This window comes from Pinus tabuliformis, chromosome 7 (genome assembly GCF_031772625.1).
Source record: "Pinus tabuliformis cultivar Carrire ecotype Pingquan chromosome 7, CPIR1, whole genome shotgun sequence".
Classification (NCBI taxonomy): domain Eukaryota; kingdom Viridiplantae; phylum Streptophyta; class Pinopsida; order Pinales; family Pinaceae; genus Pinus; species Pinus tabuliformis.
The window spans coordinates 509002343-509015515 of NC_142293.1; the positions used below are offsets into that span (position 1 = coordinate 509002343).

Genomic DNA, 13173 nt, shown 5'->3' on the forward strand with positions numbered 1-13173 from the left:
GTTAAAAAAACAATTTGCATTATAGATAGACTATTTTTACTTTATATTTTATATTAGATTACATCTTACATTAATTTACATTATACATTTATATATTTTTTAATTTAACAATTAATCAAAAATATATATATATATATATAATTTTAAAATAAAATTCATCCATAATATTAACCTCTCATTTAATGAGATTTTTAATAAAATCAATTTTGCAAAAGTAAACTTCTGACCATTTCATGCTGGAGTGTTCGATTTCTCAATGATGCACAAATCATTCTCAAATAAAATTACCTTCACGAGAAGCACTAGAATAGAGTTACCTTGACATGAAAAATTGACCAACACACACAGAAAATAAATTAAAATCACAGAGTTATGTTTGAATGCTGCCTGTAAATACAACATTCATAAATAATAACTCTTGAATTCAAAGAAAGATGAGGAGTCATTTTGAATGGAATCATGAAAATTCCTACATAACTCTACGACATGTTGTTGCTCCGCAAAAACACCGTTGTCTAATTCCATCCCTCGTTAATCTGGAATCGTACGTTATCTCTTGGCCAGCTTCAATGTCTTTATTTGCAAACAGTGCAATTCGACTCTCAACACCATTGATCAGTAATATCCTGGAAAAACAATTGGGTGCGCACGAATGATTGATCAGACGCGCTACATTTCCCTGTTTTGTGGCATCAATCACAGTTTCCTTGTTGATTGTGAAGAATTACGTTGAATGTTTACCCTCTGACTGATATCTCTTTTCTCTTAAATTGGCAACACTATTTCTTATTATTTCGCCCCGATATTCTATCACCAGTTCCCCTCTTCGAATGGGTTCGATAGTAAAAAGACCATATCCGTGAACTCCAGATTTCCCAAAGCGAAGTCGCTTTTTCTCATTTTTATGGCAGTAATCAAGACGCTCTCTATATGAAGAGAACTGTGGTGGATCTGCTTCTTCTTCTGTTTTTAATCTCTTGTTTATAGCTTCTCTGGAATGGTGGGAGTATCCCACAGGTCGTTGAATTATGGAAGTTATGCCGGATTTTGCTGTCAGAGTATTATGCACAGAGCTTCTAGATGCATATGGTTCTTCTATTTTGAGGAGTCCAACTTCTTCTAGATTATTATCATTATTTGAAGATGAACTCTCATCTGATGAATCTTCTGAATGTGTTACTGCAGCTGCTTCCTTTTGGATTCCCATATGTATAGAATTTAGATCAGGGATTCTTACACCAACGTTCAGATCTGGAACCCTATGAGAGGCGCAATAGGAAATGTAGGTGCATACATCCTATCCTTTCGTTATTCCAGTAAGACCGCTCCATGTGATGCCCTTCAATTAATGCACAAATGGGATGGTAAAAAGTTTCACATTCCTGACACTTGATACAAGATCCCTGCATTTAGTTACAGACTACGCATGGCTTCCCAAAAGAGTCCGGATTGATTTTCAATATCCCTTCTACAGGTTCCATAGTTTTATCAAAGGTTACTTCATTAGTAAAACAAGCACAGGTAACATGCACCCAAAATCCACATGTTGTTGGGTATTTTTAAATGGAGAAATACCAAAACCAACAAAATAACCACCACAGAGACAATGCTCTGTTATTTTTAAATGGAGAAATACCAAAACCAACAAAATAACCACCACAGAGACAATGCTCTGTTTCCTCTGTCCACGATCTTTTGCAGAGAACCTCTTTAAAAAAATTAACTCAGAACACAGTCACAACACATTTCTATTAATTTAAAACTGAAAGACTGATACAAATTCCATCCTCTGTGCAAAGAGGGATTCACAAAATAAAACTCTGCTGCTCTCACAGATTTTGATTTTCACTGCTGTGAATATTACAAAAACTTCAGTTTTACAATGGGGAACAAAAAAAACATTACGTCCCCTGTGGTATTCCTCATTAACGCACTGCTCTGCACCAAAAACTATTGCCACTCTACGGAGCCAGCACTCTATTACATACCACACACAAAAAAAAAACTTGCGCCCGCTCTTACATAACAAAATAAAAAAAACATATTAAAAATATAACGTGTGCCCATAACGATATTAAAAGGCCTCACCTAAACTACATAAAACATATATAAAAATATATTAAAACGTGCCCATAACAAAATTTATGACATACACCTAAAACTACGACAAACACATAAATTCCATAAATCTTCTTCTATGGCGGTCAACGGAATGTCTAATACTCCACGCAATATTTAATTTGCTGCAGGCCCGTGCACCTTTAGGAGATCGAGATCGACGGGGGAGGACACGGGAGCTGATCCTACGGTGGACAAAGATATCGGAAGCCCTCACTTGAGTGAACGATAGCTCCCGATATGTCAGAGTTGCTTACGTCAGGCGAGAGCCACGTGCTTGCACCAAAACGCATCGGAGGCCAATATACGGAAACTGCTTTTTGTTGGATGGCGGTGCGATATCCCTTGGCGGTTTTATGGTTTCGTTCGGTGGTTTGGGCTGCGTACGTAGGCAGCGTTGAAATTATGACTTCAACACTCCCCTTTAATTTCAACAGCTGGGCATTCGGTCATACCGAGACACTTCCTCAAAAATTCAAAGCTTTTCTGATCCAATGGCTTTGTCAATATGTCCGCAACCTGTTCTTGAGTCCTGCAATGTTCCAAGACAATTTCTCCATTGTTCACCAATTCTCTGATGTAGTGAAACCTTGTATCAATGTGTTTCGTTCTCTTATGAAACACTGAATTCTTTGACAATGCAATAGCTGAGCTATTGTCACAAAAAATCACTGTCGCCTTTGCCTGCTCTTGGCCTAAGCTTCTCAACATTCTTCTCATCCACACTGCTTGACATGCTGCTGCTGTAGCTGCCACATATTCAGCCTCTGCTGTAGACAATGCTACAATGGACTGCTTCTTAGAAGCCCATGAGATGGCTCCTGAACCCATATTAAAAACATAACCGAAAGTGCTCTTCCGATCATCTACACTTCCAGCCCAATCACTGTCAGTGTATCCAACCAAATCTGAATGTTCTGAGGCATGATATAGAATTCCAAACATTTTAGTGCCTTTGACATACCTCAAAATTCTCTTTGCTGCCTGCCAATGTGCCTCCTTTGGCCTCTCCATAAATCTAGAAATCAAAGTAACAGCATACATTAAATCAGGCCTAGTTGCTGTTAAATACATAAGGCTGCCCACAATGCTTTTGTACAGGCTAGGATCAAAATCCTTGCTGCTGTCCTCTCTGCTGAGCTTTAATCCCATCACTGTGGGAGTGATTGCTGCCTTGCATTCTTCCATCTTAAATCTGCCCAAAACTTGATTTACATATCTTGCTTGAGATATAAAAATTCATTTTTCATTTTGATCTACTTCTATGCCTAAGAAGTATCTCAACAAACCCATGTCAGTCATTTCAAATTCATCCTTCATGACTGATTTAAAATTCTCAATAAGATAAATATCATTTCCAGTGAAAATAACATCATCTACATACAAGACAACAATTAAAATTTTACCATCCTTTTCCTTGATGTAGACTGTGGGTTCTCCTTCACATTTGTCGAATTCATTATCCAATAGATAAGAATCTATCCTGCTGTACCATGCTCTTGGCGCTTGCTTCAGCCCATAAAGAGCTTTCTTCAATTTGCACACTTTGTGCTCTTCACCTTTCTTCTCATATCCGAGAGGCTGTTCCACATAGACCTCTTCCATTAACACTCCATTTAGGAATGCTGATTTCACATCCATTTGGTAGACTTTCCATTTGTTTTGTGCTGCTATGGACAACACTGCTCTCACTGTTTCCATTCTTGCAACCGGTGCGAAAGTCTCCTCATAATCTCTCCCATACTGCTGCTTGTAGCCTTTGACAACCAGCCTTGCCTTGTGCCTTTCTATCTTGCCTTCAGCGTTGCTCTTGGTCTTATAAACCCATTTCACACCAATGACTTCTTTGCCTTTAGGTAAGTCAACCAAATCCCATGTTTTGTTTTTCTCTATGGCATTGATCTCCTCATCCATAGCTTCTATCCATTTCCTATCTTTAATTGCATCCTCAAAATGAATAGGATCATCAACATGACAATACAAGGCAAATAAGGAATTCATTCCTTCATCATAAATATCACTTAGATTTCTAAACTTCTTACCTCTTTCACTTGGTGTGCAAGTGCTTGAAGATGCACTTGAATTTCCTCCTTGTGGTGTGCTTGGAGAAGCACTCTCATTTATCCTCAATGGTGTCCCTTGCTGTCCTTGTGTTGGCGCTGCTGTTTGGGGATTCATTTCAGCCACCTCCTCTTCATCTTCATCATGAGACAAACAGTTCTTGACATTCACTGTTTTCTCTATGCTTCTATCCCAAGCTTCCTCTTCAATGAATTGAACATCCCTGCTGACAAAGAACTTCTTGGTAGATGGAATGTATAGCTTGTAGGCTTTGGATTCATCACTGTATCCAATGAAGATGCATTTCTCCCCTTTGCTGTCCAACTTCCTCCTTAGCTGATCTGGTATGTGTGCATAGGCCACACACCCAAAAACTCTCATGTGGGTGACTCCTTGCTTTCTCCCACTCCATGCCTCTTCTGGCACTTTGTTCAAGACTGCTTTTGTAGGACACCTATTCAATATATAAACTGCACAATGTACAGCTTCAGCCCAATACTCATTTGGCAAATGCTTTGCCTTCAACATGCTCCTTGCCATATCCATGATGGTCCTGTTCTTCCTTTCAGCAACTCCATTTTGCTGTGGGGTGTACCGAGTTGTAAACTGTTTATGAATTCCATTTTCTCTACAAAACTTTAGGAATTCATTTGAGATATACTCACCTCCTCTATCAGTTCTCAATACTTTTATGTGCAGCTCGCTTTGGTTCTCCACAAGTGCTTTGAAATTTTGGAATTTCTCAAAGACTTCACTTTTGTTCTTGAGGAAATATATCCAAGTCTTTCTTGTAAAATCATCAATGAATGTCAAGAAATATAGGTTGCCAGCTAATGATGGAGCTTGCATTGGTCCACACAAATCTGAGTGGATAATCTCTAAGGGTGTCTTTGCCCTTATGCTCTTCCCTGATGGAAAACTTTCTCTATGTTGTTTTCCCAGAATGCAGCCTTCACATAGGCTGTCCGGTTTCTCTATCAATGGTAATCCCTTTACCATTCCTTTTCTGCTCAATAAGTTTAGACCTCCAAAATTTAGATGCCCGAATCTCAAGTGCCATAACCAATTTTCATCCTTTGGCACGCTTTGGAAAGCCTCTTGGGTGACTGCTGCAATTTCCTTCTTGTTCTTCAAGTCTGCCCGGATCCGGAGAGGGAACATCCTGTTCCTTGTCATCTTCACTTCAGCAATGCATCTTTTGCTGGGTGGTATGTCCATGATGGTGCACACATCATTTTCAAAGTAAACATTGTAACCCTTTTGGATAAGTTGTCCAACACTCAATAGGTTACATCTCATTCCGGGGACATAGTAGACATCTGCTATGGTTTTTCTTTCTCCTTGTTTTGTAAATATTTTTACCTCCCCTTTTCCCATAACAGACACTTTACTATCAGTTCCTAGTGTGACCTCTGATTTCAAATTCTGATTTAAGGCTGAAAAGAGGGTTATATTCCCTGTCATATGGTTGCTGCAACCTGAGTCTAAAAACCATATGTCCTCACTATGTGTTTCAGCCATGTTACAAGCTAACAGGACATTTTCTTGACTGCCGTTTTCTCTTGTAACATTTGCATTTTGTCTGCTGTTCTTATCATGTTGTTTCTTTCTACAATCACTAGCATAATGTCCATACTTTTTGCAATAATAGCATTGAACATTAGATTTATCATACCTTTGTCCTTGAGCCTGATACTGATCTCTTTGTTGGCTGCTGCCTTGACCTTGGTTCTGATTTGGATTGCTGCCTCTTCCTTGTGCATTTGCTGAGTTGTTCCTTCCACCTCTGTTCTGGCTTCTGCCTCTTCCTCTTCGGTTTCCTCTGCCTTGACCTCTTCCTCTTCCAAAGGACATCTGGGTCTTGAAGGCTTGCTCAAGAGATGAGTTTTCATTCCTACTCAACCTCTGCTCATGTGTTATCAGTGATGCATGTAGCTCATCAACTGAATAGTTTGAGAGATCCTTTGTCTCTTCAATGGTGGTGACTATGGCATCAAACCTTGAGGGTAAGACCCTCAATATTTTCTCCACTATTCTTCTATCTTCAATTGTTTCTCCATGAGTTCTCATTTGTGTGATTACACCAATCACATGAGTGAAGAATGATTCAATGTTGTCTAACTCCTTCATGTTCAAATTTTCAAAATCCTTTCTGAGCATTTGCAATTTTGCTGTCTTCACTCTCTCCATGCCTTGATAGACTGTCTTGAGGGTTTGCCATGCTTCATTTGATGTTTTAGCTGCTGCTATACTTGGAAATACACTCTGGTCTACTGCTAGATGCAACAATAAAATGGCCTTTGCATCCTTCTTCTTATTGCTCTTCAGGAGATCTCTCTCTCCCTCAGTTAATGCATTGAACTCAGTTTCATCTGTTGGTTCTTCAAAACCTTCCTCAACTATTTCCCATAAATCTTGAGAAGCAAACAAGGCTCTCATAGTTATAGACTAGTAGTCATAATTCTTCCCATTAAACTGTGGGAGCTGGGTATTAAACATACCCATACCAGTGCTTGTGCTGGCCATTCCTTGACTATGTATTTAAAAAAAAACTGACTGTTTCTTTCAACAGCAACAGAGAGAAAAAACTTTGAGAAATACCTGAACCCTTTGTTGTCTGAGTCTTCTGTCTGCCTGAGAAGTTTTGCTGCAGCAACAACCTTCTCCCTTCAGCTTCTTTAACTTCCTTAAAGAGCCTGAGCCTGCTCTGATACCACTGTTGGGTATTTTTAAATGGAGAAATACCAAAACCAACAAAATAACCACCACAGAGACAATGCTCTGTTTCCTCTGTCTAGGATCTTTTGCAGAGAACCTCTTTAAAAAAAATTAACTCAGAACACAGTCACAACACATTTCTATTAATTTAAAACTGAAAGACTGATACAAATTCCATCCTCTGTGCAAAGAGTGATTCACAAAATAAAACTCTGCTGCTCTCACAGATTTTGATTTTCACTGCTGTGAATATTACAAAAACTTCAGTTTTACAATGGGGAACAAAAAAAACATTACGTCCCCTGTGGTATTCCTCATTAACGCACTGCTGTGCACCAAAAACTATTGCCACTCTACGCAGCCACCACTCTATTACATACCACACACAAAAAAAAAACTTGCGCCCGCTCTTACATAACAAAATAAAAAAAAACATATTAAAAATATAACGTGTGCCCATAACGATATTAAAGGGCCTCACCTAAACTACATAAAACATATATAAAAATATATTAAAACGTGCCCATAACAAAATTTATGACATACACCTAAAACTACGACAAACACATAAATTCCATAAATCTTCTTCTACGGCGGTCAACGGAATGTCTAATACTCCACGCAATATTTAATTTGCTGCAGGCCCGTGCACCTTTAGGAGATCGACGGCGGAGGACACGGGAGCTGATCCTACGGTGGACAAAGATATTGGAAGCCCTCACTTGAGTGAACGATAGCTCCCGATATGTCAGAGTTGCTTACGTCAGGTGAGAGCCACGTGCTTGCACCAAAACGCATCGGAGGCCAATATACGGAAACTGCTTTTTGTTGGATGGCGGTGCGATATCCCTTGGCGGTTTTATGGTTTCGTTCGGTGGTTTGGGCTGCGTACGTAGGCAGCGTTGAAATTATGACTTCAACACATGTTGTGGTAGGTTTCAGGGCACCGCCCATTACAGGGCAGAGGCAGCAGCGTTGAGGAGTCGTCTCTGTCTTTGCACTCACGCAAGCTGTGCAAAGCCAGTCGTCCAGCGATTCAATTGCACCATAACAATTTTCATGAACTCCAATATTGCATCCATTGAAGATGAAGATTTTATTATGATGCCAATCTTCAGTTCCACGGCATATTGCACACCTTTCTGCTATCCAAGTTTCTTTGATTGGCTCGAATGGTTCTAGCGGCCACCCTATTAATTCTCTCCCTATTGTTGACTGGTGTCTGCCCTTCAGTGTTGAAGAATCCAAGGCCACGAACCCCAGCTCCATAAGCCTCGTTAAGCCAATCAATAAGATACTGGTTGGAATCGCTGACTCTAATACTTTGCTTCCATTTCTTCCTCTTAGAGCCTACGTGCTTTTCCCATTGCGACAGGTTTATGGACTTACCCTTTTCACATTCGTTGCATTCACAGAGGATCAAATGGCTATTAGTCACATAATTCGCCTCCTTGTCATCACAAACAACTGTAATGAGTTCTGGAACAGTGAAAGGATTATTGTTTCTCTCTTTAATTAGAGAGGTTGCAAGGACCCGTTGCTTCGGCGTGCATTGAGGACAGGAATACTCTGTAAGGCCTTGTGGGTGCTCACTGCTTACCTTATCACGATCATAATGAACCCAAATCTTGCATTTTTTACATTGAAGCCAACCTCTTTTGGGCGTAGGACTCCATACCTTCATGAAAATGCCACAGTACTGATTGAAATTGTACAACTTGTAGAAACATCGACAGATCGACAAGCCCTTCTCAGATGAATTACGCAGCTGCTTCATCTGAACAGATGGTAATAATCCTGAAGCTGGAAACTTCTCGTTACAGCTACTGTAGGTTGTTTCTTCTTGTTGATATTGCAAAACCCTGCATCCAGAAAAGAAGTCTGATATATTGGCTTCATCAATCGCCTCAAAAAACTTATCCTTTAGGTCCTTAGAAGAGTTTTTCAAGAATCTCCGACTTTTGTATTCTAATGTCCTGAAGTATTCCCAAAAAGGGAATACCCTTTTTTCTTTAACCCATCTATATGCGCAGTCAGAGTTATTTCTAATGTGGAAAAACTTAACACAAAATCTTCGAGGAAGACAAACGCTCTCCACAGATTCTGGGCCATCTTTCACCGGGTCGATAACTTTAGCGGGCCAAACAGGTATGTCCTTTCTCCTCTTAGACTTCACCCAAACGACATCACCCACACCAAACTGTTCAAGATGCCGGCCTTGGAACATTCAAACGCCACCATATTCTGCAGAGATGATGGCTTGGAAACCCTAAAATCATCATACTGTTCTTCCTTCTGATTTGCCTCTGTCACCTACTCCTTGCTGGGTTCGTTAACATATATTGTTCCTGCAACCTCTACTGTAGCGTTTTGACCCTTCAATTTTATGGCTAGCTTAGTGTTCATAGTTTTCACGGGCTTAGGTGCTCTATTCTTGAATTTCTCTGATTCATCGCAAAACGGGGCCTGAAGCCTCGCATTTTCAGGGGTCTGATCCTCATCGCCGTTTGACCTGTAGCAAGACCAATTAGAGAAGAAATAATGCAAAGCATGCTAAAATAAAACAAAACCAAGATGAAACCCTGACCTGAACTTTGCCTGGAACGATGGTATGGCTGTATTGCAAACCCTAACTCCAATGGATTGTTACAGGATAGATTTTGTTAGTGAGATGGGCATGTAATGATATTCCATAAGATAATATGTTTTAAACTAATTTGCAACTCATTATTTAACTCATTGCATATTATAGTACTTAATATTTATCTTGTTTCTCAAATTCAATGAAAATGTAAAAACATAATAATCAATTTGGCAAATCTAAATAATTTCCATTTCCTACGCACATAAAATCAAAAAAATTAAACTAATAAAAAGGAGGACTTCAAATAAAAGAAGAAGCCTACTTTCCTAAATCGGTAACTGATCAAGGTTATCCCAAGCCTGAAACTTAAATTAGGAGTTGTTAGGGGGCATCTATCTTTATAATTTTATCCTCATGTGTATTAATATGTTATTTTATGGGATTATTTGATTTATTAGTAAGTATATAAAAGATTAATTATGTAGCAGAGAAATTTGTTGTAATAATTTTTTTAATTAAGATGATTATATATGTATATATAGAATGGAATGGGTGCATGACACTCTATTATAATATGTTTTGGTAATGTAAAATTAAAAACAGAATAATCTATTAGTATGAGGGATGATTGGAAGTATTTACATAGTATATTTGAATACTGTTTATAGAAATTTTGTAAAATTATGTGAATTTTGAGATTTTCTAAGAGTATGTTCTTTGTCATGCAAAATATAATGCATATGTTTTTGTTAATGCTAATTTTGAGTACTTAAATGATGGAATTTCACTAAAAATATTTGTTGAATTGTAAAGATATATTGTTTTTATGGATAATTATTTTTCCAAAAAAAATATTTGATCTTGAAACTATATTCGAAGCAATCAAATCATCACATACATATGCTTCCCACCTAGGGAAATTTTGAATTCAAAAAAGCATGTGTGCATGCTTAAAGCTAGGAACATGTGCATATTCATTGCTCTAAGAATGTTTACAAATTTCTAGCTTGAGGAAAACATATGCATTTTTAGCTCCAATAATACACACATGTTTCTAGAGATAGGAATTAGGGGACGGAATGAGGTGTAGGGGGTGGCATAGAGAGAAAGAGAGAGAGAGGGAGAGAGAGAGAATAGCAGGCGGAGATTGCAAAAGTGAGAGGGGAATAGAAAGAGAGTGAGTGGTATTAAGGGAGAGAGGGAGGGAGATAGAGTCAAAAAGAGAGATAGAGAGAGGGAAGGGAAAGAGAGAGAGATATAGATATGGAGGGGGTTGTTGTGAGTGTAAAGATAGGAGGAGGAAGGAGGGGGTAGAGATAAAGAGAGTGAGTGAGTGATAGAGGGGAGAGTGAAGGGTGGAAAGAGAGTTGGGGGAGGAGAGAGGATGTAAAGCAATGATACCTACATACACATAAAATAGTTCAATATGAAGAAAAGCAAGGGACAATAAGAAATTTACTCCAAAGTTCCCTCTAAGTGGGAATTATAAAAACACAAACATTCCCATCTATCTTTTATTGTATGCATAATCACCTCCATAACTATGCCCATAATATCTTCTAAAATCCCTCCCAAATTGTTTCCATTAATCTCTCGAGAGATCTTCATCCCTAAGATCTCTCATTTCTATCTAGACATATAGAATTAGTCTACATCATCATATTATTTCATTAAGCATTACAAATGAGAAATATTCATTAAATTGTTCCCTTCCTCTCTCTTCTATGTTCTTTGTTCTTTATCTTCATTTGTGGCCTTGTTTCTTATTTCACATTCTTCATTTTCACTTGCAAATCATAAACATTGTTGAATATCGTATAAAAGAATCACCATCCACTATAATACATGGGTCAACTCCCACTATATCCATTAGTTCTCTATGAAATTCCTTGTCACACATGGTTCATCAACAAATTTCCACCACACATCTACATACTTATACTTGTAATATTACCCCTATCTCATCATCAATCATAATCTCCATCTTATTTTTCTAGCTTACCCATAACCATGTTCTCAATGCTCTTGCATTAGACTCCCATGAAACAAAATTTATTCATGGACTCCTTTCCATATGTTTCTTGTCACTTTCAAAACTAGTTTGCATTACTCTATCACATATTCAATAGTCATTTCACTCTTGCACAAGTCCCTCTTTTATGACTTGAAATATTCCTAACTACTTCCTTACTAAGATTAGCATATTTCCCAACTATGAACTACCTCAAATTAATGATTTTTCCCATGGAAGATCTTCTCTTTATGAATTATCGTAACATTCTTATCTTGACCCCTAATTTAATTTGTAATTAATTTGGAATTGTGTTTCCTATGTCAGCATGGAGGTGCCACTATTGCAACGAAAATGAACTCGTTTAATATAGGAATATTATACATGTAATATAAATGTTGGATTAATAAATATGTTTTTGCCACTAATTGTGAACATAAGAGCACTAGTATGGGCTATTATTTAAAATATGAGAGTATTGTGGGAGTTACAACCAAATCATTGCCACAAAATTTGAATTTAAGTTTAATCATTTTCCCTCTTACCTAAGAACCATTTCATTGTGAATGGCTTAGTATTTAGTACAATCATCTTCATAAAAATGGAAGTTGGTGTGGTATCTACAATAATGGTTCATAATTTAATGAAATGAATGAGTTGAGTACATTCATTGTATTTTGAAGGTGACATACAAATTTCCTAGGAGGCTGAGGAAAATAAGGGATTGTATAAAAAAATGCACTGATTATGAAAGTTTTCCAAGGGGTTAGAGACCCATGAAGGAAAAAGAGTGAGACATTCATTCAAATATGAATTTCATCCATTCATTCATAGAGAGAGATACCCATAGAGAGCACAAACACATGGGTTCGTGAGTAGTGAAATTCACAAATATAATGTTCTCAATCCTAAGTTGAATGATTGTTGAATTTTTTTTGGTGATTAAACTACATTTTAGGTGCCCAAATATGCCAAGAAAAATTCCAATCATGGATTAGAATAATTTTGATGTGTTCTAGGCTATATACAAAATACTTCCTATGTATCAAGCACATGTAAAAAAGATTTAGACTCTAGCGAGGAAGAGTGGGTTGTGATCTGATATGAGTTGGTTGAGAAAACCAAGAAAGAAGTGAGAAAATCATTGATGGATCAATGAATGGATTCCATTATTAACGTCATTAAGCTATAAGAGAGGCATCTGGTGATCATAAAGGTCCAGACTCAATTGAAAGTGAATATCTCTCATTTTATCATGTATGTCAAGGAGAGCTTTCTTCACTTAGCATATTTACCAATTAGCTATTAGTTTTCCCCTTATGGTATCATGGCTTGGTTCAGGGGTGGTTAGCTGTAGAAATATGATGTGCAGTTGAGTTTATGGTTGGGTAGAAAATGCTCATTCCCAAATTGGTTTCTGACTTGCGATTTTGAACAAAGTGTTTCCTCCACTCATTTGTTATTGTCCATTTACTCTTTAAATACATTTGGAATACTATTGTTTGCTATATGATTATGGCATAGATATACATCTTCATGCAAATATCTAAAGTAATGTTTAACTTTGATATAGTTTAACATCAATTAATATTAACTTGAGTTTACGAAAGCTTATGGAAATAAGTTTGTCATATTGAGAGGTAGAGGTTGCTTAAATTTTGGTGGATAGTAACCTCTCATA

General features: G+C 37.7%; 1 pseudogene; it reads right to left on the reverse strand.

Annotated features, from left to right (window-relative positions):
- Positions 1 to 724: 724 nt before the first annotated feature.
- On the reverse strand, positions 725 to 9124 carry LOC149248286 (histone-lysine N-methyltransferase ATX3-like; annotated as a pseudogene).
- Positions 9125 to 13173: the final 4049 nt, after the last annotated feature.